The 27,845-nt window shown below is 50.4% G+C and overlaps 1 protein-coding gene and 1 long non-coding RNA gene across 14 annotated transcripts in view; one reads left to right on the forward strand and one right to left on the reverse strand.

Annotated features, from left to right (window-relative positions):
• Mical3 (microtubule associated monooxygenase, calponin and LIM domain containing 3) overlaps positions 1 to 27,845 on the reverse strand; it is a 211,163-nt gene that overhangs the window by 124,820 nt on the left and 58,498 nt on the right. The gene's annotated exons all lie outside the window — the stretch shown is intronic.
• Positions 17,883 to 19,902, forward strand: LOC128099502 (uncharacterized). Its single transcript, XR_008214551.1, has 2 exons — positions 17,883 to 19,112; positions 19,624 to 19,902. It is a non-coding gene; the product is annotated as an uncharacterized LOC128099502 (long non-coding RNA).

Here is a 27,845-nt window from a genome sequence, read left to right on the forward strand (position 1 = left end):
CAGTCTTGCCCCCCACGGTGCCCCTCCCCTTTCTGTGCATCCTGTTCACACTGTGGTAGCCTTCAAATGCCCTGCCATTCTGCAAACACATCATTAAATACCTCTCTTAACTAACTGCAAGCTTCTCAAGGCTGTGACCAGGTCTTTGCAGTGATCAGGTCTGTGACCTGATCTGTAATGGGAACATGCTGTTTCTGTGGAGTTGGTGGGTGTAGGACAGGAGCCAAGCAACCCCGTTCTTGAAGGAATGACCCTATGGTAATGCACCTACCTGAGCCTTCATGGCTGAGAAGATGGTGAAGAAGAACTGGGACATTACGGGGAACACCCTGGGGGCTGTGGACTGTCCCTAGTGGTATTCCACAAAAGCTGAGATCACATGACCTCTGGGTTCCCTTAAAGTCTCTAATTCTGCAAGAATGGCCTTAATCTCTGCTATAACTTTTCTAACTTTTTTATTGCTTCTCTGCCAACAACCTATTTTACTGTGAAAACAAAGAATACTTAAGCAACAGAGAAATGAAGTAAGCCAAAACCAAACTGATTTCTGCCAGGGGTTCTGCAGTCCAAACACACATGAGAGGCATCCAGAACTGAAGCAAACACCCAAAAAAACCACAACCACTCCCAACACTGTCAATGGTGCCCAAAGCAACCCTCAAATATAAGTAATCAAGAAGAAATGTTTACAGATTTTGTGCCTTGCAGTTTTCTTATCCGTAAAATGAAAAGAATCCTAGTTTTGAAGAAACTGAGGTAATGCATATAAAACATTTAATGTACCAGGCACACAGCGAGGCACAACCAGCCACAGTACTGTTATCATCTAGCAGTTCCAAGTGTACTGACTGCCTCTCTCAGGGCTGCGACCAGATGCCTGACCAGAAGCGGCCTGTGAAGGGAAGGTTTATTGAGGTTCATGGTGCAAAGGACAGTCTGTCAGGGTGGGAAAGAGAGCAGCAGGCTGTGCCTCAGCTGGGGCAGTAGAGCTGGGAAGGTCAGGAGATGAACGCTGGAGACCCGCTGCCTCATTCCCTCTAGACTCAGATACCAGGCAGTGCAATGGTCCTGCCTACATCCAGGGTCTCCATGCCCCAGTTAAACCTCTCTGGAAATACCACGTATGGAGGTTTGTCTCCTTAGCGAGTCTAATTTGAGTCAGGCTGACGATGAAGCTTAATCATCACAGTTAAGTCTCAGCAGCAAAGAGGTCTGCACCAATGGCTCCCCTAGACAAAAGGTCTATGCAGTCTGCACAAATGGTACCCTATATAAAAGGTCTGTGCAGTCTGCACGAATGGTACCCTATATAAAAGGTCTGTGCAGTCTGCACGAATGGCACCCTATATAAAAGGTCTGTGCAGTCTGCACGAATGGCACCCTATATAAAAGGTCTATGCAGTGTGCACGAATGGTACCCTATATAAAAGGTCTATGCAGTCTGCACGAATGGTACCCTGTATAAAAGGTCTATGCAGTGTGCACGAATGGTACCCTGTATAAAAGGTCTATGCAGTCTGCACGAATGGTACCCTGTATAAAAGGTCTATGCAGTCTGCACGAATGGTACCCTATATAAAAGGTCTGTGCAGTCTGCACGAATGGTACCCTGTATAAAAGGTCTGTGCAGTCTGCACGAATGGTACCCTATATAAAAGGTCTGTGCAGTCTGCACGAATGGTACCCTATATAAAAGGTCTGTGCAGTCTGCACGAATGGTACCCTGTATAAAAGGTCTATGCAGTCTGCACGAATGGTACCCTATATAAAAGGTCTGTGCAGTGTGCACGAATGGTACCCTCTATAACGGAAATAGTGTGGACATGGTGGGGTGCGAAGGGAAGAGAAACACTTCAGATTGTCCTTGTTCTGTCATACTCTGCCTGTCTGCTGGTTCCGGACGGTGCAGTGATGGCAGTCGGGGGAAGAGGCTGAAGGAATGGCAGCCGCCTGAGTTGGGCCACTCTTTCACGGGGCAGACCCAAGGTCACCTCAGTAACGGTAACGTTAAATGGTTACATGACGTCACAGAGGCCCAAGGCTGATACAGAAAACCTTCCATCGCTCTTCCACCTTACTCTGTGAGACAGGGTCTCTCAATCCAACTCCCCAACGAGGCTAGTCCCGATAGGCAGCTCCTCCAGGGATCTCTTCTATCCCTGTCTTCTGACGCTAAGTTACAGGCAAGCCACCACACCCACCCAGCACTTGTGTGAGTTCTGTGCGATCTGAACTCTGGTGCACCTTCCTTCGTGGCAAGCGGGGCCATCTCCCCAGCCCTATAACCTCCATTTTGTTCTTGGCAAATTGTAGCTTCAAGAAGTTTGGGGCTAGAGAGAGCGGTTGGTGGTTCAGAGCGGCCCAGGCTGAGCTCCAAGCCATCACACAGGAGCTGACTGACAATCACCTGTAACTCCAGTTCCAGATTTAACCCCTTCTATTCTCCTCCTGCACCAGGCACACACATGGTACATAAGGAACAAAAATAAGTAAAGATTCCACGGGGCAGTGTACAGCTTTCACCATTCTGAAAACCCACTCAAAAATGCAGCTTTAGAAATGAAAGCTCAGCACACTGTGTGCTCAGGGTCCTCGGGGGACAGGCAGCTGCAGCTGCTAGAAGACAAACACTTGGCTATCAGGAGAAATGCAGTGTCAAGTACACCGAGCAAGGGTATGCAATCCAGGGTTCTTCCTACCAGTTTATCACAGCATCCGGCTCTTTAGAAATGGAGCCTTCGTAAATGGCAGCAAGAGAAACCTGGTTTCCTAGGAACGCTTCCTCTTGGCTGTTGAAAGGCCAAGCAGTTAAAACAGTGTTAACCTGGCTGCATCTTTTTTCCAGCAGGCTCTAGCATATGCCCCAACCCCCTTCACTGTAGGAACTCAAGGCAGGCGGGACAGACGAATTTCAGCCCCCTTCTAACAACTGCACAGGGCTGAATCACAACTCGATACAAAGGCCAGCATCTTCTGGTCCTACTAACTCGAGAGTGTTGCTCCCATACAGGTTGAGACGTGAGAGGGTGACTGGGGAGAAAGTGTCATTGAGGGGGGAGGGAGCGCAGGCAATAGAGAATCCCAAGTCCTTCCTTCGCCACATGGCCAGCTCCTATCCGCTCTGTGCTTGTTCCAGGCACACAGTAGGTACGCCGTTAAGTGCTGTGGAATGATGAGCTGTCAAGTGGCTAAGGACATAGAGGTGGCAGCTGATGGGGAGACTTCAAGGGCCACAGCTGCCATGCTCCAGTCGTCCAGAGACACAAATACCTCCTAAAGGCCACCATGGGGCTCCCAGAAAAAATGCTGTGAACTGGACAAGGGACTGCCTTAAAATCACCTCTCTCTCCTGCAGCCAAGGGTGTAGAATACATTCCAGCACCCCACTGGGATCTAGGGGTTGGCAGTGATCTAGTCTGCCTGCTAAGACCACTCTGGAATCTTAAAATATACCACAGTCAAGGCTGGGAGCATCTGAGAAAGGTCTAGCCTAGTAGCTATCTCATGCTCACCCTAACCATCCCAGACGCAACAGCCACAAGTGACAAGCAACTCAACCTTGTGAAGCAGCCCGCCATCACTGCGCCCTCTGAAATGTCAACTTCTCAAGGACGCTGTTTCTATGTAGAAAAACCACAGACTCTTCATCCCACGGTCTAAAACTTACCATTGAAGGCGTCCAGATCAAAATCAGTTAGTGTCACATGACAGCGGTCTGCACATTTCCCCCAGCTCTTTCAACCATTTTTCTGGACATGAATGTTTTGTCTATGAGCTTATGCCATTAATCAGTGGTTACGTCTGTCTCCTCTGCCTTCCCGTGATAATGAAGGAGCAGTCATGTATGTGCGTATCTGAGGCCACGCTTCACCTGAGCACCTGAGCATCTCACACTGCCCCAGGGGGACCACTCCCATCCATGTAAGCCCTCTGATCTTAAAAACTCAGCTTTGCCCCCATTCCCTGTAATTCACCCACCCTAGTCCTGTTACAGCAAAGCTCCCTTCAAGCTGTCTGTGCTTAGTCACAGCTTTCCTCTTCTCCCACTCTCTTCTGAACCTGCATCCCTGTTACTCCACAGGAAGAGCAGGGATCCTGAACAACTTTCATACTATCAAATCCAACAGCCAGGGCTCAAGCCTAGTTTTTCTCAAGCCATCATGTTGATCAATATTTGCTATTCATGAACCTGCAACTGGGAAGCCAATATTTTAGAGCAGCAATCTATTACACATATGGAATACGATTATTTTCTAAAACAGACAAGTAACGTTGACATTTCTGCAGATCTCCTAACGTGGTTCTAAGAGGACAGCTGGATTCTTGATCCGACACTGCGTTTCATCTGTTGCAACATCACACACCACTAGGCAGCCTCTAGAACACTCCACTGTGTGCTCACCAGCAAGCAGAGCGGAAAAAGCAGGAACCCCATCTTAGCATTACCGCACAGACCCTCAGGAAAGTCTCAAGGAGCCCACCTAGGTCCTCACCCCTTCCTGCTGAGCCCCAGATCTCCCTGCCCCCTCACAGGTCTTCATGCTACTCCACACACAGAAGTCTCTGCATTTTGCTGCTCTTTTGTCTGGAGATGATCTTCCCAGATCCACTCACTTTTTCGTGTGTGTGTGTGTGTGTGTGTGTGTGTGTGTGTGTGTACTGAATATGCAGATATGTTAATGTATATAAATACATATAAACATTATATATAACAATATCACCTGTTAGCAGCCCAGTACTTCTCTAGGCTCTGGAAATAATGCAGCAGTGAACAGAGATATGACCCTCGGCCTCTTCCTGAGAGTTCACATCCTTGTGAACTTCTTACAGAGTGGACACACTACCCAAACAGCCTTCTCTCAGTACTGATATCCCCCACCACACTGGAGACTTCGCTCAGTGGAAGAGCCAACGGCTAGCATGTGTAAGGCCTGGGATCATTGCCGCCAGCGGCACCACCACAACCAGACACCAAACATTTTGTGCCATTTTCTTGGTTTTCTCCAAAGTACGCACCCTGATTTGACATGCTATCAACGTTCCTTGTGTGCTGTTCTGCAGCTCCCAGGCCCCCATGCAGGCCACGTCATCACGCCTGGAATGGCTGCGGCCTAAGCAGCACCCAGTGACCAGGACTTGATAGCTTCTCCAGCCTGCTGCCAAGTGCCGGAGTCTAGAAACTTACGAGGTCACAGGGCAGGTGCTATGGTAAATGGAAGTGGGTGACGTGTCTGCAGGCCCATACCACCAGGTTGAGAGGCAAACACAGGGAACCAGGAATTCCATGAGGGGAAAGAAGGGTTCCGCCAGGCAGGCCTCCTTACCAGGCTCAGACCCTGTTCCTGCCTGAAATTTAAGGAGGATGGCTGGAGGGGAGGCAGGGATGAGAGCAGGACAGGAGCAGGAGCTAAGGGCAGCTCTGTTTAACAGCCAATCATCTCAGAACAATTGCCCCTCTGGAAAGAACCTATTTCCAAAAACGAATAGTGTTGTAAAACATCAGCGGGCTTCCCACGTCGTAAGTGAAGGACCCTGTGGTGGTCTGAATAGGGATGGCCTCCACAGACTCATGAGTTTGAATGCTTGGCCCACAGGAGTGGCACTATCGGAGGTGTGGCTGGTTGGAGTAGGTGTGGCTGGTTGGAGGAAGTGTGTCACTGTGCAGGCGGGCTTTGAGGTCTCAGATGCTCAAGCTATGCCCAGCGTGGCACTCTCCTGCTGCCTTTGGATCAAACTGTAGAACTTTCAGCTCCTTCTTCAGCACCATGTCTGCCTGCACGACACCATACTTCCTGCCATGACGACAATGGACTAAACGTCTGAAACTGTAAGCCAGCCCCAATTAAATATTTTCCTTTGTAAGTGTTGCCGTGGTCATGGTGTCTCTTCACAGCAATAGAAACCCTGACTAAGACAGACCCATAATAGCTCTAATTCCAAATGGTATGTTTAAAAATCTGTCAGAAAACCACCACACTGCCATCAGCCAGGCGTGTGTGAATGGCACTGTTTCTCCATGAAGACAGAAGGTCAGAAGGGTTACTGCTGTGCATCTCACAATTCAGCTTCTGATATGGTGGGAAATGAGACAGCTAATACCTGGACCTCCGGTTTCTGTAGGGGAATGGACACAGACAAACACTAACCAGTGCCACAAACTCCCAGCAGTGCTGAGGAAAGGGGTCTCAGGTACACGATCTCTGATCCCAGGTGGGGGGGTCTCTATGCAACCAATGGTCCTTCCCTGCCCCCCACCCCGTCCACCTGTTTCTTCTGACCTGGCACCTGGCTCGAGGTCTCACGTGGCCTGCTCCTGTCTCACCTCCACCCCACTCTCCAGTGACCTCACCTCTTACACACAAGTATTGTGGGCTTTTCCTTTTCTCTCTGGGGAAATGGACTCAGGGCTCCCTGCTCCCTCCAGCCCGAACACGTACCTCAGAGAAGACAGTAAAAAATGTACAGTTCATCCCCTCTAGTCTCCTGGGAATGTGATGTCATCTCTACCATGTTTTCCCCCAATTTCTGCATGTTAAGAACACTCAAATAACATGCAACCATCACCCCACCCATCTGCTACACATTCTAAACCTCTTCCCATGCCGGCGTCCCTCTCAGCTAACATGCCGGGGTTCCCTTCTTTCTACCCCCCTTTGGGTCACTGGCCTCTCCTTTTCCACTGCTGGGCCTCCTGAGAGATCAGGCTCCCAAATCTGCCCCTGTCACCGCTTCCGAACACCAGGCCCCCAGACAACCCTTCTGTCTTCATCCCGTCACTCCCGCCGCAGCCTGGCTTCTGTCTCCACCACTCCACTGAGGCTGACAGTGGCTTTCTGAGAAAAAGGCTCAGTCATTAGCTCCCTCGTGCCCTCTCTAGGGCTTTTCCTGGAAACTCCCGCCCCTGCTGTGAGCTCAGGGCCTCCAGCTTCTCCCCCTACAGCTTCCATTACCCAGAGGCTCAGATAGCCCGGATTCTTTCATCGGCTGCTCTTCATAAAACAGATGACCTTGAGTTGCATCCTTTTGACTATGCTCCTGAAAACCAAATGCTTTAAAGTACATCTATGTAGACACCTCACAGGCACCACACAGAGAAGCCCCAAAGCAAACACCTCTCAGTCATACGCATCTTCCTCCTCACAGAGCCAAATGCCACCTACACCCACCCACCAGCCAGAAACAGTCACCTCAGTCCCTGCTCTTCACTCCATCAACCCAACCTGCTACCACGTTCTGGGACCTGCACTTCATAAAGTCTCTACCCTTTTGTTGGTGAAGTCCTCAAGACTGCTAGTGTGAACTGTCATTGGTGAAGCCCTCAAGACTGCTAGCGTGAACTGTCGGAACAGCACCTTAACCCCCCTCCCACCAGCACCACATAATGCCGGAGTGTTCACTCTTTCCCCATCTCTGTCCTCCACTGACTTCAGGGAACAAGTTGGACTCTTAGCAAAGTTAAAGACCCACCAAGCCCCAGCACTAGCCAATGTCCTATGCTTCCAAGCGTACAGTTTTCTTTGGTCACATTCTCTGAGGTATACCTCACACCTGTGCTGGCTGTCCTCAGCCAAATGTGCCCTCCTCCTTGCTCCCCAGAGACCCCTGCTCAGGATTCAAGGCCACCCACCACCTGCCAGGCAGGCTCGTCCAGTGTTTCCTCTCCCAGTGGCGGAGGCCACACTCTCAACACCCGCCAAAGCTCTGGGGGTCACATCTCTGTGTCTGCCGGTGAACATGGCTCTGGTTAGCAGGAAGAGGTTGTGTTTACACTTGTTCTTAATACGGATTCTGTAGAAAAGTTGGTGCCAGAAAGGAGGGGGAAAAAAAGGAAGGGTTTTCTGGGAGACAGTGTCAGATGTCACAGAACTATTAGAGGAGGAAACGCATTTGCATGATGATTAATTTGCTATTAACTTGATTTAGGGAACAAGAGGGCAGGGAAGTAGCTAAATCTGAGTTCCTCGAGGCATCTCTGGATGTTCCCTAATTATGAAGAGGACTACTGTTTTCAACTGACAGTTCAGGACAATATCTACGCTTTTCAGACACGAGAGACACAGGCGGGCCTATCCAGATGCCCTGTGGGCTTCTTGGAGATGCAGAGGATGAAGCAAGAAAAAAGCCAACACAAGCAAACATCTGGGAAGGAAGGGCCAGGGGAGAACGAAGCTGGCAGGGTGGGCAGCTCACAAGGGGCAGGCCTCTGTTCCTCAGCAAAGTCACATGCGTCCTCTGTGACACCCACGGCTTCCAAACTGAATTAACCTCAGTTCTAGCTACAACAAAGGTCAGGTTCCCAGCCTTCTGCCATCAAACACCCCCCCTCACTCACTCACACACATGCACACCCTCTCATACACACACACACACACACACACACACACACACACACACACACACACACATATACAAACACAAACATACATTTTTGCCAATCGTTTTCATAAAGAAAATCTCAGTTGTTCTTTCCAAAGCAGAAGTGGAGCTGGAGGGCTAACCCAAACCCTGGTCTCCCTTCCAATTAGAAGAAAAGTATGAGATTTAGACACAATTTTGCCAATGAAGCAGAAGTTTCCTCTGCACCGAGTGCTTGTCAGGGCCAACGCTCTCCCACTCTTCCCATTCCTACGGGGCTGTCGGACTGCTGAACTCACGCCCACAGTGACACCCCGGCTTGCTGTGGCCAGGTCTGCCAAATGCACAGCCCCCATTTCCCTTTCTGCCCCGGGACCCTACTAGAGGATGATTCCCCACCACACCCTCTCCAGGACCACATTGAAGGATAACCCAAACTTTCATTTCTTTTCTCTTAAAATCCAGTTGCCAGAAGTCAGCCACCATGAACTCTTTGAGCTCTAAAATTCCAACCGTTCTGGGCTCAAAGCCAGATACCTCCCAAGTTCTTATAGGGGACTCACTTCACTACCACCGAGATTAGCTGGCACAGACCCTGAAGAGCCAACAGGTGACATTCTGTGTCTGCCCTGTCCTAAAATGCCAACACAGATGGCCAGAGGCCTAATTTGGGGTGACCCACCACCTGGTTTTCCAAATCTCTAACTTACTGTAGCAGGACTATTGCCGACTCTCGTCCATGGAGGGCAATCACTCAGGCTTGCCTCAGGACTAAAACCTAAAGTCTAGGAGCGCACATGTGTTCTCGGAGGACGTTAGGAAGGGTCACTTGCTGCTGTGAGACACACCCCCGCCCCCACCCCCACCCCCGGCTATTGTGGCCTGTGCAAGTCTCACTCCCAAGAAGACACCCTCACCACTTGCCCTCCCACGAGCCCCTGGACAGCATCAACCCTTGCACCAAGGACCCAGCTAGAAAACTGTTCCAGGAAAGGGCAAGCTGACCTGAGTGCACCTAACCCAGTTCAGGCACAGATTTAACAGACCCCTTCAGAAATACTACTCACTTGGGGAAAAGAGGGTGCATTCTGTTCAACTCAGTATTTGACCCCCACATGAAAGCTACTGGCACAGGTTATTGACAAAGGTCTTAAATAAGTGGCCCTGTGTTTCTGAAGACACCTCAAGAAGCCCCAGAGGATCCAGTAGGGTGGGACCAGAGTCATCAGCACAGGCTGACAGACGAGAAAGGGCATCCCCTCAGACTCCGTCTGCCTGTCCTCGATCTAGTTTCCACCCTGACATCCCACCCTGCAAGTGACAAGAGTGTGCGGGCAACAATGAAATTCTGCCACCGAGGGAGCTGCTCAGAGAATCGGTGGCAAGCAGATTATCCTCGCCCCTGCAAGCCACAGAGGCATCGGTGTGACGGCAGGACAAAGATGTCACTCCGTTTCAGCCATCTGGATAAACAGTGGAAGAGGGACCAGGAGCTGGGAAAACATAAACCGCGTACCCACAGGATGCAACATCCCCTCAGACTTGGAGAAAAGCCTACCTGTGAGAACTCAGTTTAACCAAATAGCCTGCACACCTGCCACCTGGTATCCACAGAGCAGCAGCTTTGAACAGAGACAATGGTGAAGAGTCCCGGGACCGAACACAGCAAATCAGCCCCCGGGTCCACAGCACCCGAACGCCTTGTTTTTGGGCCAAGGGGAAGGATCAGAGGACAACTTGCTGGAGTCAGTTCTTCCCCGTGTGCATCCCGAGGACTGAACTTGGGTCATCGGGCCTGGCAGCCAGTACCGCTGAGATCTCGCCAGCCTGATGCAATCTTCTAAAAAGTTAACTACTGGTTAAAAAAAAAAAAAATAGTGCTTCTCAGATAAAAAGAAAGCATTCCCTAGGATGGGCCAACTGCCATGTGCCTGGAACCCTAGCACTGGGAAGGCTGAGGCAGAACTGTTACGATACAAGGACAGGCTGGGCTATGCAGGGAGACCTTCTCTCAAACACAAAAAGAAACAGAACCCTGCACCATCTGCTTTGGCCTTCTGCACCCTCCTCCACAATCTGAGTGTTGCACAAATCTCTCCACCACGAGAGGTTAGAGCCAAGGTACTAAACTCATGGCAGTCAGTTAAGGCCTGAAATGGGCAATGTCCCTTCCTCCCAACAACAGCTGGACATTTTCTCAGGCACAAGGAAGAGCAATAGGCTGTGAACCCCCAACCCCGTAATTTGCTAAATAACTGATCAAAGAAACACAATGAAATTTATGGGAAAAATGCTTTGAACTTCAGCATGAGGCGTAGGCATCTTAACTGATGCACCCCATGGCTGCAGGGTCTTACAGATGTCTTCTATCCTGAAACTGACTCTGGCCCAAACCCTCAGTTTGATTGCATGTACGAGTGTAGGCAAAAGCAAGAGAGAAGGGGTGGGGACATCAAAAGCCCTGAGCTGGCCGACAGACCCAATGTACAGCCAACGGCTCAGACGTGAGGACAGAGTCACAATGCCTCGTCCATCTGCCCTCCTCCCTGGAGGAGGCCTGTGCTCTTTCCCGTGTGCACATGAAAAAGTGCTCCCCAGAGGGCTGATGTGACTCCAGTAAGGTCAACCATGAGACCACAGTGAGGACCAGAGAGATGGTTCAGTGGTTAAGAGCACTGGCTGCTCTTCCAGAGGACCAGGGATCAATTCCCAGTGCCCACATGGGCTCAGAGCCATCTGTAACTCCAGTTATAGGGGATCTGAGGCCTTATTCTGATTTCCATGGACACCAGACACACATGTGGTGCACAGCAGTACATTTGCAAAAACATCCATACACATAAAACAAATAAATAGATTTTAAAGCGGGAGGAAGAACTGGAGGAGGAAAAGGAAGCATTTGCAGTAGCTGCTGCCAAGGCCACCACAGACACCACAGTAGCAGGGGACAGAGGACTCTGCAGTGGAACTTCCCAACTGGGCTCCCTCCAGATCTGCCTTGGTCACACTCGGGGATGGTAGTATCTCCCAGAGTCCAGCTAGTTCATGACCCCAGCAACACTGTGAGCTGCTGTACACCTGCACTGAGCACTGTGAGGAGGCAGACACATTCCCACTCCCTCTTCCTCACTCCCTCCCTCCCTCCTCACTGCCTGCGCCATCTCCTGAACTCTGGCACAGGTTCCTGGATGCAGGCCCTTCCTGTGGGTGGCTGTCCAGCTTGTTCACTTTCTGTAGTAAGAAAGACATAACATGAAAGCTATCATTTTAACCATTTTTAAATACACATCAGAGGCCATGTTGCAGGTGTGAATGTCACCTATTTCCAGAACTTTTCATCATCCCCAACAGAACCTATATGGTCCCAAGAAACAATGACGTCTATTCCCCTCACCTCTCCAGCACACGGAAATCTCTATTCTGCTTTCTGTTTCCATGAATTTGACATTCTAGGTACTGCCTGCATTGGAAATCTTTATTACTTTTAATTATGAGTACCTGTATCTATGAGTGGCTACGTGTGTGTGTGTGTGCAGGTAGGTGCCTGTGGAGGCCAGAGGCATCAGACACCCCTGGAGCTGGAGTTACGGGTGGTTGGGAGCCACCTGAACTGAGTGCAAGGAGCCAAATCTGGGTCCTCTGCAAGCCCAGTGGGTTCTTAACCGATGAGCCATCTTCCCAGCCCCTCTATTTGCCCTTTTATGTCTGGTTCCTTTGACTTGGCATGTTTTCTTGCATTCCTTCCCTTTTTGTGGCTGAATATTATTCCACCACGGCCAACACTGCATCCTGTTTATCCATTCTTCACTCACCAATGAGCACCTTTTGGTGGCTGAAGGATGCTATTCTGGCCATGTCCATACAAGTAGAAAACAGGCTAAAGGCATAAAAGTTAAACCATCAACACACATGAACAAATGATACTCAACATCAGTCATCAGGAAATGTCAATCAGAACCATGAGACACTATTACAGATTTGTGAAAATGACAAAAAATTAGAGACTGACAACCCCCAGAGCAGGTAAGGAGAAAGGACAACCAGAACGCAGACACTGAGTGCTAGAACCACTTTGGGAAACTGCTGAGCGGTGGTTCTTGATGCTAACCACACACCCACCTAAAACAGCAATTCCATTCTTGTTGATACAGGCAACAGAGATGAATGTGAGCCAGGCGTGGTGGTGCAGGCCTGTAATTCCAGCACCCAGGAGGCCAGCCTGAGGCTACACAGTGAGTACTGAGTACTGAGTACCAGGCCAGTGGTCACATAACAGAAGGCTGTCTCAAAGACAACACAAAAAATAAAACAACAACAAAAGCAAATGAAGACAGAACAAATATTACGGCACGGGGCAGAGAGGGAGAGAAGAAAGGCAGGTCTATGCTGACCAAGAGGCTGGCACAGGAACGCTCATACTACCTTGGCTTCTAGTACTTCAAAATTGCAAATAACCCAACAGCAATCCAAATGGTTACGTACAGTGCAACTATACCATATAACAGAGTATTATTACAAGGAGAAAAAAAAAAGGTTAAATATAGGTGTCTTTTGGTATCCACAAAGGACCAAACCGATAATACCCAAGTCCCTTTTGCCCCATGGCACAATATTTGCAGATAATCTCCACAAGCATCCCAAATGTTTTATTTATTCATTTATCCATCCATCCATCCATCCATCCATTTGCTCAATTTGAGACAGGGCCTAACACAGCCCACACTGGCCACAAACTGGCTGTGTAGATGAGATAACCCTGAACTTGTCATCCTCCTGCCTCCACCACCTAAAACACCACCAGTCAGCTTATGGGGTGGAGGAGTTGGAATCCAGGACTGCCTGCATGCTAGGCAAACAGTCTATTAATTGAGCTACATCCTCAGCTACACTCCATATTAAAACAACTCTAGACAACTTATGGCACAAGATGATGTTTGTATTACGCAAATAGTTGCTATGGTGTCTTGTCTAAGGAATGACTAAGTCTGCATATTCAGTACTGAGGCAGAACTCAAGGGTCCAGAGGGCCCACTGCACTTCAACACAGAGCAAGCAAATGATGTACAGATTCATGTCCCATGAGAGAACAGACACAAAAGGACCATACTGCATGACTCCATTTATTTAAAGATTAAGAATAAACAAAACTTCAAAACTACAAACTGAGCCTGTCAGTGGTGGTGCACACCTTTAATCCCAGCACTTGGGAGGCAGAGGCAGGCAGATCTCTGTGAGTGTGAGGCCAGCCTGGTCTACAGAGTGAATTCCAGGGCCGGCTCCAAAACTACACAGAGAAACCCTGTCTCAAAAAAACGAAAAGAAAACCTACACACAGAAGTCTTGCTCGCTGACCCAGGGCGATGCCTCCCATAGACTAAGAACTCCTCTACCCTCCCAACCTCTCCATCTAGAGACCCAATTTCCCAACTCCTCCCATGGCTACAAAAGGACTGATTCCAGTAATAAGTTCTCCATCCCTAAGATTTCACAGGCGTGGCTCTCCTGGCCTGGCCTGTTTTTAATGGAAAAGATGGCTCAGTGGTTAAAAGCTTGAGTTCTATTCCAAGCACCCACATTGGTGCTCACTGTTGCCTGTAACTCCAGTTCCAGGGGACCCTATCCCTCTTCTGGTCTCCATGGGCACCTGCACACAACCCTCACAAACACACACACACACACACACACACACACACACACACACACACACACACACACAACTTAGAATATTGCTCAAAGTCAAGGATTTGCATGCTCTACAGAATACATATTACACAACTGCATAAAAGGCAGGCAGGCACCTTCTGTATCCCAAACACAACATCTAAGGACCGGCCAGCAGCATGCATGAACGGAATCCACACTAGACCTCACATACTAAGGAAGAACTGACCCAGCACTACTTGGCATACGATCTGGCAAGACATCTGGGAGCCCAGTGGGGTGTGGCTTCTGACCAGAGCCAGGGGTGTGTGCCTTATAAACAGCAAGCAGGATACATGCTTCCTGCCTAGCAAGCTCTCCACTCCCTGTGCCATGATCTGTAGTTCAGAGGAGGGCTCCAGTAGGGAGTCAGAGTCACCAAATCCAGTGTGGTCCTGACTGCAAGTTAGGGTTAGGGTCTCTACACGGGCAGAATGAGCCGTGAGTGGTGACTTCAGTCAGACTAGAGACAAGAGTCTGACTTGAGCGTCATATGAAGAACTCATCTGTCTCCTTCTGCAGGGTGACCCAACCATGTCTGAAGGAGCCAAACAAACCCTTCTTTCCGTGCTCAAAACTGAAAGGTCTTTTCATCTGGGGGAAGAATTGGGGAAAGAAGGTGCCTGTCTTTGCACTACACTAAAGCAATGGCGGTCCTCTGTAGCAAACAGGCCTGTCCGAGACAGGCAGCCTACTGCAGGAGGATGCTCTACTCAAGCCACAACTCAGTGACATAAGCTGGCCCCCTGAGCCCCTCCCACGGGTCAGGCGTGTGTACTGAGGATCCTAGTGTCACGGGACCATAGCCACCTGTGCTGTGTGGCTCTCAGGTCAGATATGCCTGCGACCCTCGGCAATGGCCTCTGGACCTCATAACTCCGGGAAGTGGAGTACTAAAGCCTGATTCTCCCAAAGTGCCAATCGGCTTCCACTTTAGTGCCTGTTCTCCCTGGGCCAACTGAACAGGATCTCAAAAGCATGATTTCTAATGCATGGAAAAAAACCTGTGCAGTGTAACAAAGAGCGCTGATCCGGGGAGATGCCCTCCAAAGGAACAGGGAGAGACTAGCTCCATGAGCATAATGGTGAATGGAAGGAGGGTAAAGGAAGAAAAAGCAGCCGTCATAAAGACAGACACAGTGATGGCACAAACCTAAGGACGTACACAGGAAAACAAGGGCAGCCTGAGACGGGGTCAGAAGAGGAACCCAGACCGCAGGCTGGAGGAAACCAGGCAGTGCATTCATCAACCGAAGAGCATTTTTGGGATCTGGGCACACACTCCCTGCAGGAAAAGCTGGGAGTCCTGCATCGCAGGACAGACTGGGGACAAATGTCCCCTGAGAACTGTCTAATCAAAGTAGGTGAGCTATGCACTGTAAGCCCAAACCCCTGTCCACTCCTAAGGCAGCCGACCCTGAGATAGAACGACAGCCCACTGTTCCCATCCCTCCCCAGAGAGTCTGAGCCATCAAGATGAGCCCAAAGGGTAGGCGGGCAAAGCTGAGGACCCTATCACCCACTGGATCACAGAGCAGCAGGGGCTGGCTTGGTTAACACCAGGGGACCCCGTCCCACACGGTTCTCGTTTTCATCTTGTGTGCTTGTGGGGACAAAGGCTCACGGCTGTCCCATGGCACTTTTCTCTGGCCCGCATTCGCCTTGAGACTCCAAAGACTGTATACCCGAGAACCTCCACAATTAGACAGGGACAAGGCATTAACACCAGCAACAGTGAAAACCAGCTGCAGAGGTGTGGGGCCGGCCGGCCTATCAGCTGGTAACAGCCAGCAAGATACGAATCCATGGTCTTCAGCACTTTCTCATGCCATTTTTCTGGAGAAATGGACCTGAGGCTTAGAGGGGGATCCAGCTGGTTAGAAAGGCCCTTCCTTAGGAGAGCCCTCAGCTGGGTTCTCCCCAGGGGGTGGGGCTCTCCAGCAAAGACAGAAATCGTAACATGCTAGGATGAGCTTCCAATGTCATGTTAGACACCAGTGGTCATCGTTTAACACAGAAACAATTCTCAGTTTGCAAAAGAGTTACCATGTTCTTGCACGCCTCCTTGTTTGATTTACGCTAGTGACAGAACCTAAGATCTCTCACATGCCAGACAGTGCTCCTCTACTGAGTGACAGCTCCAAATCGCCACCTTGCTTTGTACACGCCACTGCTAGGGTACGTCCACTCTGAGGGGTGAAAGAAGGTGACTTATAGCTGCTCAGGTACCTGGTCAGCTTTCACGGTGGGACGTGAAGTTTGCTAGAATCATCATAAACTGTAGAAACACTCTAGAGACCAGACCCCAGCCAAACCTGAATCTCTGTGGTGACGTGGTCTACGCATCTCCTTCCACCCCAACTAGTTCTAACAGTTCCCAGGCTTAGAAGATGGGAAAGGATACGGCACACGTTCAGCTGAGAGGTTGGAGGCTCAGCTCACGCACCCTTGGGTGGCCTCCACCAGCATACACGTCACCACCCACTCAGCAAGCAGATCGCTACTTTCTCCAAGGAGAAAACAACAGCAACACAGGAGAACTGCCTAACCGACTGTGAGCAATATTCCAAGGAATTCAAGAAAATGACGTGTACGATTTGGGTTTGGGTGTTTTTGTTCAGGAAGAAGCGAACCAGTTGTTACCATCCTGTCTCTTTTGAGGTGAAGCTACACCACAACACATCCAAAGATAGCCCGGTGATTGTATGTTTACCAGGAAGTGCTACACCCATGTAACCCATGTGGGTGGGGGGAAGACCATGTACCGAGGGATCATGGCCGCCAAGGCCAGCTCTGGACCTTCTTCTGCCAAGCAAATCAAAGTTGTGGGTACCCAAGGAAGGGAAATATAGCCTGGTGCCACCAAGGTCAGCCTGAGGGTTAGGAGGGACTCTGTCCAGTCCTCTGCCCGGCCAACAGGGCCGCCTGTCAGAGAGACTCCCATCTTCTACTGGATCGGCATGGCTGGCTTTGCCAGTCACCATCAGTTAGGACTGAGTGCTCATTCATGGTCAGGAAGGGATAATGATCAGAGACCTCACCAAGTCCGCAGACTGCCACCAGCACACCTCTGAGAACAAAAGAGCTTTGGGGTACGGCCACGGGTGCTCTCTGCTACAGAAAAGCCTGAGGAGACCTCGCCACAACTTGGTTTCCAGATGAGCAGATTCGGAGACGGCTGGTGACCTGGCAGTCCCAAGGCCATGATGCCAACCGGACAGTCTGGAAGGACGTGACAGGCACTGCTGTGACACAGTAAGGACAGGCCGGCTCCGCAGGTCACCAGCAGCCCAACTGTCCCCTCTGTGCCACGGGGAGCCCAGTGAGGCGGAGTACGGCAGGGAACTCCAAGGGACGTCTGCTGCGGAGGCCCTTCAAGCGGGAGGCCGTAGCACGTCCTCAGCATTGTGGGCACCGACAGGGAAAGAACCTCCCAGCCTTTACACGGAACCACATGAAAAATGTCCCATGGGGCCGAGTGATGCAGGAAGGGCCACAAGTTCAAGGCCCGTCCGGGCAAATTAGAGACCTCGTCTCAAAATACAAAAGCAAGAAGGCTGGGGGTGTAACTCAGCAGTGCTCGCCTGCCTAGCACACACAAGGCCTTCCGTCCAGGCCCGGCACCCCTCCCTCACAGAAAGAACACTGTTGTGACTATTATTTATTTTCCTATATCAACACCTCTCCCTATGGTGATATTTTATTTGTACTGAAATGTGACTTGTATGTTAATAAATAAAGTTGCCCGGGGGGGGGGGGGGGGGGGGCGGGTCAGAGCTATTAGCAAGCCATAGCGAAAGCTGGGCGGTGGTGGTGCACGCCTTTAATCCCAGCACTTGGTAGGCAGAGCCAGGAGGATCTCTGTGAGTTCAAGGACATAGCCAGCATTGGAGACACAGGCCTTTAATCTCAATACCAACCATAGAAGACCTGGAGGTCTGTACAGACAGGTAGTGACGAGGCGGTCATGTGGCTGGGTTTACAACCAATGAGAAGGCAGGACAGAAAGTCTTTATAAAGACAGGCACACAGGAAGTAGGTCTCTTTCAGAGAGGTAGGACCATCGCAAGAGGAAGGGTAAGGTTTTTAGGTCTTAGCTCTGACCTCTTGACTTTCTTCTTTGCATTGGTTCTGTGTTTCTTACTGAATAAGATGGTTACTTCTACATCTCCCTATCCTTTTTTGGGCCAGGGGATGTGGCTTCTTTCAAAAGGCCTTCCTCCTCTTCAAGCAGACAGATCAACGTCTCCTAGGTGCAAAGGATGATGAAGTCTTAGGGCAAGCAATGTCTCTCTCTCTCTAGCTCTTTCCGCATCTGAGGCATGCCCAAGTCTAGGACCAGGCTGTGTGGATGAATCAAGGGAGGCAGCAGGCTGTGTGGACAGTCAAGGGAGGCAGCAGGCCGTGCGGACAGTCAAGGGAGGCAGCAGGCTGTGCGGACAGTCAGGAGAGGCAGCAGGCTGTGTGGACAGTCAGGAGAGGCAGCAGGCTGTGCGGACAGTCAAGGGAGGCAGCAGGCCGTGTGGATAAGTCAAGGGAGGCAGCAGGCCCTGCTCCCACCTTTCCCACCTCAGCTGAGGAGATCAATTGAAGGGAACAAAAGAGCTAGAGCTCGGCTGCCTGCTTCTGGGGGCCTTCCCCCAGACAGAACAATGAGGCTGAGTTTTACGCCATGACATCATCAGCCACCAATCACCACGGATGAGGTGGAGCAGGTTTTGTCTGTGAACAAGAGTCTGCCATTGCCAGGTGGCAAAGGGCAGTGCAGGTGTAAGGCGGGCATTTTCTTTTCCCCGTTTCTGTGTGAAACTGTAGAAGAAAGCTGAGAAGCAGCGGGGAAGAGCTCGCTAAGGGAAAAGAAAATCAGAAACCTAAAATGCCCTGGGTGTGTGTCCCAGGCCATCGGGGAATGTACCTGTCCCCTCCCCCCACTGCCGGCGACAGTGGAGGCCTTTGTTCCAGGAGGCAGCCAGTGACATCTTTCCCAGCGCTCCTTGCCAGGCAAAGAGCCAGCGTTTCAGGAAAGCGTTGGCTACCACTGGGGCTCGTGTGTGCAGGTGTGTTTTCAACAGGGGTTCCAAGCATCGAGGGGGGGGGGGGCGCGGGGGAGGACAAGGAAGAGAATGTAGCCAGTCCACAGATTCGGTTTCCACTGGGGTATGGAGGTTCTTGGGACTTGGCGAATGATTTGCAGCTTACTTTCCTCCAGAAAATACTGGCGATCTTATGAATGAAGCTGTGTGGCCAAGGTTGGAATATGAAAGGGGAGGGCAGCAGGGAGCCAATACTATTTATAAGAGCAAAGCCATGCTGATCCCCGCCCCCCCCACCGCCAAAGAATATTATAAAAGTGGAGGGGGGGGGGGGGAGACAAAGCGACCCACCCTCTGCTCAGCAAAACACTCTATGCGGTCTGCCCAGCAGATATGCAGCCAGACTCCTGGGTATGAAACAGTGACTCTGAAGAGAACAAGCTTTCAAGACATAGGCCCACACTGGCCACCAAAGACCCAGGAGGAAGCCTACAGGGTAAATTCTTTTGATTTTTTTGTTTTGTTTTGTTTGCAGTACTGGAGAACGAACCCAAGGAACATGGAAGTTAGGCAGGTGTTGCACCCTCAGTCCTGAGAACTGCATCGCTAACTGACAGTGGGCTTGTGAGGGAGCAGGGGCACCCCAGTGATTGATGGAGGTGGAGGGGGGCTGGACAAGAACAGGATCCTCCTAACAGCTACACTGCTTATGCTGCTTATACACCTAACAACACTGGGCACTTCGGTGCTCCCCAAACTTTCTACACGCAGTCTGTATGAAACGCCATCAAATAAAAATGTCTCACGCACTGTATTATTCTTTTTTTTAATACATAGCAAGACTAGCTGGTGTGGTAGTCTATACCTGTAGCCCTTCTGGTGCTCAGGAAGCTGAGGCAGGAGAATCGATTCTGAGGTCATCCTGAGCTAAATGAGTTCCCTACCAGCCTGAGCAAGACTGACTCAATACAAACAAACAATGATAAAAATTAGGTTAACAGGAGCAAAATTAAGACAGTATGTAGCTGGGTGTGGTTCGTGGCTTTAATTCCAGCATTTGGGAGGCAGAGGAGGACAGGTCTATGTAGAAAGATCCAGAACAACCAGGGCTACATAATTGAGTCTCTGTCTTAAAAATAAAAAAAAGACAAGGACAATAACTATACAAGCTAACATTTATTCCGGGCTAGACAAAGGTGACAGTGATACCCTTCAGGGCTGGCTGCTGTGGACCGTAATTCTCCACAGCTCCCAAAAGGACAGACCTGGCTCCCTCTCATACTCCTGGCTCAGCAGTTACCTTTTCCCAAGTTGTCTCCCTGCAGGGGAGGCCCCCTCCCCGGCTCAACTGGACTAGCGATGCAGCTAGACTACAGCCCAAGGCTCCTGCCTGAAACCATCCAAGACCTGTGCTCACTGTGCCCCGTCCACCCACGCACATGAAACGCTTGAAGAAGGGACACCTTGGGCTCTGAGCCCAAGCTGAAGTTCACCAGCTGGGGTGGAGCCGCTTCCCTGACAGGCAGGACCGACACCTGCTGTGAGCTCTCTGATCCTTAACCCCTGGGGCCCTGTGAGGTCAACAAGCTCCCCTAAAAGGAAAGGAGAGCCCACATTAAGACCACCCATTCTTACTGACCCCCAGGACACTCCCAAATAAAACAACAGCCGAGTCTCACAAAGAACTGGCACCAGTCCCCGAGGGGCTGTACCCTGAGATTTGGCTGCCCACTGCCCCAAGAGACAGGGTCCTGAGAACTGAAGTCTCCTCCACACCAGCCTGGTGACAGCGGCAGGAGCCCTCCACACCACCAAGAATGCTTCCGCCTAGCCCACCACATCAAAGACCACAAACAAGGCAATTTTTCTGCCCAGAGATGGGAGAAAGAAGGGCTGAGAGAAAAGGGAGGTTATATTTAGCGAGCGGGCCAAGATAAAAGGAATGGGATGAGTCACCCAGGCCAAGCACAGCTCAGGCGCTTAACCATTGCTCAGCACGGGGGTCGGCCCACCAGAAGACAAGGCAGGGCAGAGCAGAGCCAGGGGCAGCCTGCCGAAGAGCAGGACATTCTCAGGTTCTGGGAAAAGACAGACGCACAGAGGGACACAGCAGATGTGAAAGTTAGGAGAGAAAACAGAGAACACGGTATTGGAGGCTGATGGGGTGCAAATCCCTGAAAACAGGTGTCATCTAGCGCTTAGAGAGCCCTCTAGATGCTCAGAAGGCACAGAAAGAACTCTTGCCATTCCAGCCACAGCAGGTCCATTTAACCTTGCTTTAAGCCTGGAAAGGTAGGAAGATCTGACTTTCCTTAGCTCCGTGGGGAAAAACCTCTACTCTTAAATGAGGAGTGGGGAAATGAGGCAGCCAGTAGGTCAACACCTTTCTAGACCATCCAGCACAGTTCGCCCCCAACCCTATGTTCTATAGTACATGGCCCCCTGTGTAGACCCGGGACCCAGGCTGCCCACTCACTGCCCAAAATGCAGCCCAGGGAAATGCTTTCACTTGACCCTAAGAGGCTCCCATGTGCTACAAATGCATGTGTGAAAGATTCAGCAAGGCCTCCAAAGTGCCACACACATGCAGACACACCCACTGCATGCACATGTGGGCACACGCACGGGGACATCACAAACACCTGCATCCCCAGATGACTGGGTAACACACATCCAAAGTCAGCAGACTGTGATACACGGGGCGCACAGTAAAAGCTTACATTTAGGGTGACAGTGGTATTTATTTTACAGGACTCCCAAACACCGTGCACAGAGCTCAGCCATCATGGGAGGTACATGTCTGGTCTGAGGGAGCAGTCCCAGGTTCTCACAGCTGCCTATTTTTAGCCTCTGGTTTTTCCTGCCCTCTTCCCCAGGGAAGGCCCCTCCCTCTGCTCTCTGGTCCACGGCTCACGAGCAGGATCCTGACGCTGAACTGGAAGGTGGGGCTGCAAGAGCCTCAGCCTTGTCTCCCCATGCCTCACACTTCAGAGCGTAGACTGAGAAGCCAGATCAAAAGTAGGGGGAAGAAACACTTTAATTTCTCAAGACAAGTAGCAAGGTGGCTGTAGAGAAGTAGTATGTGAAATGCCTGTTGTCCATCAAGGTTCAGAGCTTGAAATCTGGCCAGCCTCCACCATGGCCCATGATTGATACTGCAGCTTGTACTTTACAGGTGACGTTCTGCCCACCAAGACAGCAGTCACTCAGCAGCCAGGATGGCTGTAATTCCAGCCACATAACAGTGGCGTGCCTCTTTCTATAGCATGGTTCTCTGAGGAGGGAGGAAGCTTGGTGCTGTCTTGCTCTAGACAAGGGGTTCTCAACCTGTGGGTTACGACCCTTCTGGAGGGTGAACTGGTCTTTTCACAGGGCAACGTTGCATATCAGCTATCCAACATATCGGGCGTTTACATTATGACTCACAACGGTAGCAAGATTACAGTTACGAATTAGCAATGGAAATAGTCTTAGGATTGGGGGGTCATCACAACATGAAGAGCTGTATGTATTAAAGGGCTGCAGCATTCCAAAGGCTGAGAAACACTGCTCTAGAATCTTACCATGTGGCACTCCCTTCACTAAAGCTCACAGTTCTACAAACGTACAGCTGTCATGGAATCACCACAGTAGACTGCCGTGGGTCCCGTCATCTTGGCTGTGACAGGTTGACCCGCCACTCTAAAACCTGGAAGTACAGGGGCCTTGATACTCTGAAGAGAACTAGAAGATTTTATCATGACCTAACAGGTTTAGACACAGCAAAGGAGATGGATCCCATGTAAACAATGTGGGTTTTTTTTAAAACCTAAGGCAAAGGAAATGACAGCCAGCCAGTTGGTATAACCATTTGTCTTCAAGCACCACGCAACGCACATGAGAGGTCATCGACATACACGGTCTCTTCTGCCACTGACACCACACTGCTCTCAAGTCATCAATGCGTAACTAGGAGACATCAACTCTCCACTCCTGGTTCTCTGGTCATACCATGTAGATACACGAACCACAGCCCTCTGGGGTGGCCAGTTCCAGCCCATCCTCCTCCTCCACTTGCCACTGAGGTAGAAACTCTTCGATAATTGTCAAGTCCTCCCCTCATCCCCCTCCTGTTCTGGGGTCCAGCATCTAAGAACAAGAGCACCACTTCTGTGCCAGCTCTGGGCAGGGGGTGGGGGGTGAGGGGGTGAGAAGAGGGGGGACTTGCCAAAACACTGAGAGGGGATGGGGCTTGGCAAGGTAGGTGTGTTCTCCCTCAGTGGTCACATTTCAGCTCTCCCAGATCTTCACCCAGCAGCCAGACTGCATTTACTACTACTACCCAGACTACACCCTTCCCCAAGATGTGTGATCATACAGGTCCCGGGACCCTGCTCCCCTGAAGCTTATGACCCATCCTGGAAACTATGAAACAATACATGGAGAGAGATGGAGCATGATGATATCAGAGGCTGCCTCTATTCTGTTCCTTTTATAAAACAGAAGGTATTACAAAGATTAACGAGGTCCAATTAAGATACCTGAAAATATCAGTTATGGCCAAGTGCATGAATACATTCATCAGCTACCACTTACAGAGTACTTATGTGCCAAACACTGCTGCATGATCCTGCATTAGCTCACTTCTGTCTTCAGAATAACACTCTAAATATAGGGCTATCCTCACTTTGAAGGTCAGGAAATGAAATTACAGTTCAGAGAAGACCATTACCTCCCAGGGTCATGATGCATGGAGACTCGGGCTGGCCAGTCCGAGCACCTCTGCCCCTCCCAACGCGGCCTCACTTGGTCAATTCAAATGCAGTGAACTCTCTGCTGCTTCCTGTGAGCACACGCCATTATGTGTCATTCAATTTCTCCTACGCTTCTACAGATTTTTAAAAAAACAAACGGTGATTGCTAATCTGCAGGTATTCATTGGTGCCTGCCCTGTACCAAGGCCATCCTGGATGCAGAGACCCAAAGAAAAGGAAGCTATATAAGAAGAAACTGGGGGGGCTGGAATGATGGCTCAGTGGTTAAGAGCACTGACTGCTCTTCCAGAGGACCCAGGTTCAATTCCCAGCACCCACATGGCAGCTCAGCTGTCTGTAGCTCCAGTTCTAGGGGACCTGGACACCCATGGCAAAACACCAATGTACATAAAATAAAAATAGATAATCTTTGGGGTTGGGGATTTAGCTCAGTGGTAGAGCACTTGCCTAGCAAGCGCAAGGCCCTGGGTTTGGTCCTCAGCTCTGGGGGGGAAAAAAAAAAACAAGAAGAAACTAAAGAAACTTCATTTAACTCAATATAAACCATGGGAAATGAGTAGAGCCCAGGACTGTTGCTGGACGCTCACAATGTGTCCTGCACAGGGCAGTCAGGTTCCAGAGGTCCCAGAGGATGACGCAATGCTCCGTTCTAACAAGCCTGTGGGCTATGCTCCTGTCACAGCCTGCCAAGGGGCTCAAGCACTTCAAACTACTAAGAGGTCCGGAACAGGAAAGACTCGAGTGAATGGGGAAGTTAGGAAGATGAGCAGAACGTAGAGAAGTATGGGGTGGAGTGTCGCTGGGAAGCAAGGAGGGAGGGAAGCACGAAAGCTCATCATCCAGGGCATGGGGAGCAAGTGGGGGTGGGGAGGACGGGGACAAACGATGAAATGTAGTAGAATATTATTTTAAGGTGTGTTACTTTTGTTAACTCTGTGAAGCTGTGTTACTGTGCCTGTCTAAAACACCTGATGGTCTAATAAAGAGTTGAACAGCCAATAGCAAGGCGGGAGAAAGGCTAGGCAGGGCTGGCAGGCAGAGAGAATAAATAGGAGGAGAAATCCGGGAGGAAAAAAGAGATGGAGGAGCGAGAGGAGGAAGGAGCCAGAGAAGGAGCAGGACATCAGCGACCAGCTACCCAGCTACACAACCAGCAATAGAGAAACAAAGAAAGGTAGACAGGAATAGAAAAGAAAAGGCCCAGAGGCAAAAGATAGATGGGATAATTTCAAGTTGAGAAAAGCTGGCAAGAAACTAAGCCAAGCTAGAGCGGGGATTCGTAAGTACTAACAAGCCTCCGTGTGTGAATTTATTTAGGAGCTGGGTGGAAGGCCCCCAACAGAGCCAAAAGAACAACAACAGGGAAGGTGCAAATGCACCCATTGTTACACTGCTCAGTAGAGTTTGGATCTTGGATGTCCATGTGTTGAAGGCTTAGCGGTCACTGATCTATGCAACTATTAGGAGGTGGGACCTGTTGGAATAAGTTAGGTCATTGAAGGCATGTCCTTGAAGAGGATGTTGGGACCTTAGCTCCTTCCCATCTCTGCTTCCCAGCCACCATGAGGAGAGCAGGTTTCTCCTCCTCAGCATTCCCACCATGGTGCATGGTCCCCACAGGCCAAAGGAACACTGTCTTAAGAGAGGGAAATTCAACTACTCCACCACCCAATGGCACAGAGGCTTAAAGCCATGGACTCCACAGACACCTGGCCACCAGCCAGATTGTTCTGTGAGCTATCTGCCCTTACCCCTCACTGCCCACAATGAACAGAAAAGGAAACCCCATCATCAGTTCCACCCTGTGTCAATTCTCCCAGGAAAAAGGCCAGAGCAGTGGCCTCACCTCTAGTGATGCTCTCTCTCGGCTTCCTGGCTGGGCCACTTCCTTCACTGTCTCGGACGGTGGCACTCCCCTTATTCAGCTGGTTCCTCAGCGACAGAAACAGGTGCTCAGACCACTGCAGCCTGCAGTGTGCAGTCTATAAAGCGACAAGGTGGCACCGTGACAGAGCACTGTACTCAGAATCAGAGACAGATCTGAGGCAGGGGCACTGTCACTGAAAAGAGCCTGCCTGCTCCAAATCCAGCTGCACATCTGAACTGGGAACGGAGGTGAGCAATGGGAAGGTCTCAGCAAGCTGCAGAACAGGGGGAACACACAGCAACCCCTCCCCGGGGGTCCCAGATGAGGGTCCACGGTGTCCTCTCACGGCATACACACCTGATACTTACTAATTTCTACTCAACAAGTGGAACACCCCAGCACAGAAAACCTACCTACTTGTCCAAGGCCAGCCTCAAATCCACCCAAGGAAAGAAACAATTGATAAAAGTTGTCATAAAGTCAAATGCTTTTCTGTTATGGTGTAGTTAAGACAGTCATAGTAATTCACTTCTAGAAAATTCGACTGTAACATTTCCTAGGGATGCCCTGCAAGAGTCAAAAAACATAGTACCCAAGAGTTAGGTGACGTGTGATCCCAAAGTAGAGCTGACTGGAAGGCTGGGAGTCCCAGGGTTCCCAGACCCCACAGTTCTGCATGCACCCTGTGATGGGGCTGCAGTCACTCTCTTTCCTGTAAGGGCACGGGACTGGACTTGCTGAGATCCAGCCTTCCACAGACAGCCAATCCCGTCAACCCAGAACAAGCTGCTCTGTGTGGGGAGATGCCCCAGACTCCTGCAGCCCCTCCTTCCCAGACTCTTCCCATGCTGTGCTTTCCTCTAAGACTCACCAAGCCAGCCTCCCTGCCCACAATTATTAGCCCTGCACTTGGGGGCTGTGATGCCAGGTCCCCTCTGATACCCTTGAAACTTAGCAGTCACTGTAAGAGTAGAGAGGTGGATTAGGGGCCAGGAGCGATGCTACATGCTTACAATACTAGCACCTGGAAAAGCTGAGGCAGGAGGATGACCAGTTTCAGGCCAGCATGAACTGTCACAAAAACAAACCAACAAAACCAAAGGCTAGGGAATGGGCTTTAAGGGCTCCACCCTTACCAACAAATTTAATGCCACAGTCACAGAAGGGGTTACCGAGAAGAAACTGGGTTGGACTGGCTTCCTCGGACTGGTACCTCCTGACAGCTTGCCCTTCGGCCACATGATACAGCAGCAAGAAGCCCTGACTGGGTTCCATACTTTGGGACTTCCTGGCCTCCAGAACTGTGCCAGTCTGTGGCATTAAGTATACAGTAGAAAATAAACTGAGACCCAAGACAAGCTGGAGTCCTCCATCTCAAATGTGCCACCCCACCCCACCCCACAGTCTGTTCCAATCTGCTGCAGATCCGGCCTCGGGGCAGAACTAGCCCAATCTGAGGACATTTTGAGGGAAGGACAGGAAAAACGGAAAATGAGGGGAGAAGAGCATAATACACAATGCCCACCAATCAACCAATATTAGGTCACAGAACTAAAGTTTTTGTGGTTTGCTACAGTTATTGAAAAATCTATCACCACTCTGAGTAGCCCAGTGGAGGGCTCGAGAGAGAGCCGGCTGATTAGCGAGAGGTGACTCTGAAGCTCTGGACAGAGTGTGAGCCTTCCTACACATGTGACTTGAGGGGACTTCTTTGTTTTAGTTTGGTTTTTAGAGACAGGGTTTCTCTGTGTAGTTTTGGTGCCTGTCCTGGATCTTGCTCTGTAGACCAGGCTGGTCTCGAATTTATAGAGATCCGCCTGGCTCTGCTTCCCGAGTGCTGGGATTAAAGGCGTGTGCCACCACCGCCCGGCTCTTGGGGGGATTTCTTAACCTATTTTCCCAATGGCAAAAGACAAATCTGAGGGCTGGAGAGATGGCACAGTGGTCAAGAGCACTTCCCGAGGACCCAGGTTCAATTCCCAGCACCCATACATAGAGGCCTGTAACTCCAGTTCCAGATCCAAAACCCTCTTCTGGCCTCTGCAGGTACTTACACACATGGTACACAGACACATATGCTGGCGAAGCATCCATACACATAAAACAAAAATTAAACAAAAACAACCTCAGATGAAG

The sequence above is a fragment of the Peromyscus californicus genome, unplaced genomic scaffold (genome assembly GCF_007827085.1).
Source record: "Peromyscus californicus insignis strain IS unplaced genomic scaffold, ASM782708v3 Scaffold_6__1_contigs__length_162567912, whole genome shotgun sequence".
NCBI lineage: Eukaryota > Metazoa > Chordata > Mammalia > Rodentia > Cricetidae > Peromyscus > Peromyscus californicus.